The sequence below is a fragment of the Rhinolophus ferrumequinum genome, chromosome 3, assembly GCF_004115265.2.
Source record: "Rhinolophus ferrumequinum isolate MPI-CBG mRhiFer1 chromosome 3, mRhiFer1_v1.p, whole genome shotgun sequence".
NCBI classification, from domain to species: Eukaryota; Metazoa; Chordata; class Mammalia; order Chiroptera; family Rhinolophidae; genus Rhinolophus; species Rhinolophus ferrumequinum.
In genome coordinates this window covers 37,480,939-37,486,825 of record NC_046286.1, presented here as the reverse complement: position 1 = coordinate 37,486,825, position 5,887 = coordinate 37,480,939, and positions in this window count along the sequence as shown.

The window sequence follows — 5,887 nt, the reverse complement described above, 5'->3', positions numbered from 1 at the left end:
TCACTGAAATTTGACTCTTTGTTTCGATCCTCTTTTCATAGAGATGTGGGAGCCCTGAGGGACTGTTAAAAAACAATGAGGTACAATCAAATGGATTCCAATCAACTGGATAATACCATTTGTTCTAAACAGAAAGAAAAGGTGGATAAAATATGAAAATTAAAGTACTACCATTTATTCTTTCAAAATAGAAATTACTTACTTTACACATATTTAGTTTTCTTCAAGATAATGAAGTAGTAACTGGAGCTAGAATAATTGATGTAATATGATGCCCTCAGTTAGAAATGGGTTCCTCTTTTATATTAATTGGTTACTTTTGAATGTACCGGGATTGTGGGGCCCTTATGAAAAAAAAAAAAAAAAAAGAGGTGAAACAAGACTTTGACCTAAGCAGTTCTAAAGAGTTCCTTTTGATTTTTGCTTTTGTGTTTTAATGTTGGCATATATCTTATCCAAGTGGGAATTGATGTAAAGGATTCGTATATCTAATCCTTATCAAAGAATTATATATTTCAATGTTTCCAGAGAAGAAGGATTTATATTTTTTTCTCCTTAATCTACTGCAATGCTTTGTACACTTCATACACTGTTAATATAAAACAAGCCAGGCCACATAAGAAGCACGTGGTTCATCCAACATGTTGCCATCAAGTTGATCGAACATACATTCCTTTATGAAGACGATTATGGCCAAAACTTGCCAAGTTTGTCAGAAAATGTCATACATAATATTTTCATGTAGCAAACAAATTGCTAAAAGAGAGGCAATAAGAGTAGAGTTGGTTTTCAAGTGATGGTGATGTAATTTTTACTCATATGTTCTCATGTATCCCCTACCAGAGAGTTTATGTGCTATTGTGTGCTCCCAGGCATGCCATCTGTTCCCGTTGTCAGGGCCAGTAAGCTTAGGTGACTAGAGAGTTCTACATTCTTGATTTCTGAAGAGATCACTTAGCTACACACAGAGAAGCATTCTGTTGTGGCTACTACTTATACTCTCAAATCATATAAAGTCTACTGCAAATATGTGCAATGAATGTGTTACATGGGGTATTAGATAAAAGAATATAAAGCCAGTGGAAATCTAGTGTAATCACATTACTTTAGCAGTTCAGGGCATGGTCTTTAATCAAACACACTGGACTGAAATTTGGGCTCAGCCATTTACTAGCTCCATGACCTTGGGCAAGTGAACAACATACTTTAAACCTTAGTATTCTCAGTTGTGAATCTTCCAGATTCCAAAAGTACCTCTCTAATATGTGTGCTTATGGCATAATGCATGCAAAACTCTTTATCACAGTGCTTGGCTTATTGTAAGCATTGGATTTTCATTAGCTATTATTATGGGTTTTACTAAATTGGTACAATTTTAATCTTTTATTAGTGACTTCAGTTATATTGCAAAATAAAATTGAAACATATAAAGCATATTGTACTTTATTGTGGATTGAAGCAAAGATAAGTGATAATGTATTCTCATACATTGTTACCCATGGCTGATCTGGGAATAATATCTAATTTTCTGAAATGATCCCACGTTCTTCTACCAGCCTAGGATACTTAAATAGACTCACTTTTTAAAGATATGTCAATTTAGGCAGTGTATTCATTTTGCTTTAAATGTTTTAGTTGAAGTAAAATATACATTCTTTTTTTCAAAATTAGCATAATTTCAAAGTACTGGCAGCAACTAGCACTGTAAGAGAAAATCAGAACACATAGAGGAAGTTTTGTGAAAATTTTTGAAATTGTTTGGAGAGGATGCAACTTTACTAAGTGATTTCTGGCTAAAGAACATCCCTTGTCAGTTATCCAAAGAAGTGCTAAAAGTCAACCTGCACATACCTAAACAATGTGAATTAATAATTTGAGAAATTTTATCTGAAGTCAATCAACAGAACCTAGCCAACAGAAATCCACCACGGCAGACTCCACTACCCTTTCCATCTCTTTTCCAGGTTATTTTTTTTTTTCTAAATCACATTCCTTTTTCAAACATGTTTTTAGATATTTTATTATCTTTTAAATTTTTCCCCTGGACATTCTAGAAATTTTCCAGCAAGGAGTCCCAAGACCATGTTCTGTACCAAGATGTACCTTGTAAATTTAGCAGTGCCTTTCAAAACGTTTCCTGTGTTCAAATGAGCAAATTCTTTCCCAAATATGGTATTGTCAGTTATTCTTGGTCATCCTTGCATTGTTACTGAAATCCAGATATACTGAACTAAGGTTTTGTCACATAAGGATAAGACTTTTTGTAGAAACTTTATTTAGCTTATAATCTTTGCCTGTGCTTCTAGAGTGTGAACTTCATAATTGCTTCTCAGTTTTTCCTCCCTCCTTAGGTGAGACAGAATGGCCAAAATGGGCTGAAGTTGGGGATTTCCCTTCTCCCACATGGAAGGCTAGAACTAGCTGAAGTTGATCACTTTCCTTCCTCCAGGTCAGTTAGGCTCGGATAGTACACCAACAGGTAAGGCTCTCGTTAGCTAGTTTCCCCTGAGTTTAGTTCTTCTTGAGAAGAACAGGGTGCTGTGCCCTATTTCAAAATGGAGCATTTCCCCTCCCCTTGCCAAAATCCTGAAGGGATTTTTCTCTGATTTTTAACTGTGGGAATCTGGTCCAGCTCCTGGTGGTAAATCTCACAGCATTGTGGGCCCTTCCCATGACTGGGTTCCTCTGGAGCTTTTAACTTGCAGAGTTATCCTCACTGAGCCTCCATCAATTTGCCAATTACAGTTGAGGGTTTCTAACCTGCAGAAACATAGAAACTGCTTTTTTGTTTTGTTTTGTTTTTGTTATTGGGGAATATTGGGGAACAGTGTGTTTCTCCAGGGCCCATCAGCTCCAAGTGGTTGTCCTTCAATCTAGTTATGGAGGGCACAGCTCAGCTCCTCGTCCAGTCCCCGATTTCAATCTTTTGTTGCAGGGGGCACAGCCCACCATCCCATGCAGGAATTGAACCAGTGACTTTGTTGTTAGGAACTCACGCTCTTATCAACTGAGCCATCGGGCTGCCCAGAAACAGCTTTGAGTCTCTGCTCTAGTACTCTTTCTGTATTCTACTCTTTTTGTATTCACCTGTCTGGCTTTCCAATCTTGGGGCCAACAGTTTGTCCTCTATTTTTGCCTCTCTTGTGGATTCAAGAAGAGTTGTTGATTTTTCATTCTGTTCAGCTTTTCACGTGTAAGGACAGTGACAACTTCCAAGCTGACATGCAAAACTAGAAACTAGAAGTCCTCGTCATGCTACATTTTAAGAGTAATATTTATGCTCATCATAGACATATTCCTGACTTTGTTCACTATTTTGACATAGCACAGATATAAAGGTTCTTAAAGAAGTTGTGCAATTCATCACATCTTTTTAAAAAAGAAAATCTATGACTTTCCAGCATGCAAAGAAAATCCTGATTCTTAAGATTGAAACTCATATTATATGTATACTTTAAAAGTAAAGGAAATATTCTTGCCAATTTCCCTGTAAAACAAGTGTCAGTTATTGCTTTTACAATTATTGGTATTATAAAGACAAATACTCATTTTATTTCTAGAATGCAGAAGAATATATTTTTAAAAACCTACCCCTACAGATGAGAAAATATATTGTCATTTCAATATTCTCCCAGGAATGATGATAGATGGTGAAAATCCCAAAGCAGCCTCTTGGTGATTCTTAAAGTCATTTGTAAAATTTTCATCTCATGCTGCATGAGAGCATTCACAGTGGCAGAAACAAGTTAGATCAAACTTCACAAATGTATTGGGGGGATGATTTTCTGAAAGTTTTAATGAGTGACTGAACTTTGCCTTATCTATAATTTACATAAACTGTGGGTTTACTGCACTTCTTGGGCTTGAATATTTATTTCTTTCTCCAGGTTAAGGAAGTTTTCCATCATTATTTTTTCAAATAGGTTTTCAATTCCTGGTTCTCTTTCTTCTCATTCTGGTAATCCTATTATGTGAATGTTGGTACGTTTGACATTGTCCCAGAGGCTCCTTGAACTGTCCTCATTTTTTTTTTTTTTTTTGGTATTCTTTTTTCTTTTTGCTGTTCTGATAATGGTGTTTTCTGCTACATTATCTTCTAAATTCTTGATTCGATCATCTGCTTCATCTAATCTACTCTTGATTGCCTCTAATGTATTCTTCATTTCAGTTATTGTAGTCTTTATCTCTGATGGGTTCTTTTTACGTTTTCTCTCTCCATTTTTATGTTTCCTACATCTTTGTTGAAGTTCTCCCTGACATCATTGAGCATCCTTATAACCAGTCTTTGGAACTCTGCATCTGTTAGATTGCTTGTCTACATTTTGTTTAGTTATTTTTCTGGAGCATTGTTCTCTTCTTTTATTTGGGACAACTTTTGTTGTTTCCCCATTGTGTCTGTCTCCCAGTTTTTGTTTCTATTTATTAGGTAGAGCTGCTATGTCTCTCGGTCTTAGTAGAGTGGCCTATATAGTAAATGTCCTGTGGGGACAGTAGTGCAATCTCCATGGTCACCAGAGCATGGTCTGCCAGGTGTGCTCATTGTGTAGGTTGTGTGCGACTTCCTGTTGTAGTTGAGCTTTGGTTACTGTTTGCACGTCAATAGGAGGGACTGACCCTCAGGCTGATTGGTTGTGAGGACTGGCCATGACTACAGTCCAGTTGTGGTGCTGGAACTTACCCTACTGTACAGAATTCACTTCAGCATGACTTTGGTGCCTGCCCAGTCGGCCCTGTAGGTCTGTCATTTTTGGAGGTGGGCAGATGATGCTCTGGCTTGGTCTGAAGATGGCCACTAAATGTGCCAGCCCCTGGGCCTCCTGGGAGAGGACCCACGCAGGCCAAGTTCAGTTGCAACCTGTGCCCTGTCGAGAGCCACCTGCAAAGAGCCACAAAGCAGTCTGCAGATGGACGCTGCAGCTTGAACACACTGTGCTTGAACATGCCTCTAGAGGCCAAGACATGAACAAAAACTAGCTGTTGCTAGTTTCAGGCTTAGGGATGCTCAGCCAGAGGTCGGGGGCATGCTGAAGCCAGATGCTGCTTGTTTGTGTTTTGTGAACCTTTGAGAGATTTTAGGACAGTCTGCAGCATGAGCTAGGATAGGCCTTTGTCCAGAAAAGCCCCTGGAAGCAGCTTGGTTGTGTCTGAAAGTTGGAAAGTGGGGTCTCAGAATCACCACGGCAGAACAAACAAATCGTATTAGTTAGATTGATGAAGACTCAGTTATGGCAGCCACCTGCATCTACATGTTGGGAAGGGGGCGGTCTCAACAAAGAAACAATGACTTCTGCCAGCTCCACTGTCCAGGAGACAGCTTCCCATCCAGACCTCGCCCTGAAGCCAGACAACTCATTTCCTCCCTGTATGTCCCTGTCACTTTTTGAGCTGCTGCCCCAGCGCTGGAGCTCAGAGTGAGTCAGTTCCTCAGTGAGTAAGTCTGTACATGGGCCTTTTAAGAGGATAGCCTGGTACTGCAGCCGCTCTCTGTCTCACTCAGCCACAGTCTCCACTGTTTTTTACAACCAGAGTTTTGGGGACTTCTCGCCCCGGCACTGAAACCCTGGGCTCCTCCAGCGGGTGTGGGGGGAGCATATCTACACAGCCAAGATATTCCTCTTGATTTTTAATGGTCACACGTGGGTGTGGGACCAGCCCGTTCCTCATTTCTGCCCCTCTTACCAGTCTCAGCGTTCTTCTTCTGTGTGTCCATACTTGTAGGGCTTCAGTTCAGGTAGACTTCAGGTGATTCTCAATAATGGTTGTTCTGTGGTTTAGTTGTAATTGATGTGGTCCTGAGAGGAGGTGAGCACAGCGTTTACCTACCTCGCCATCTCGACTGGAAATCCCTAAACATTTCTTAATTAAGTTGATTTCCCAAGTGAACCTA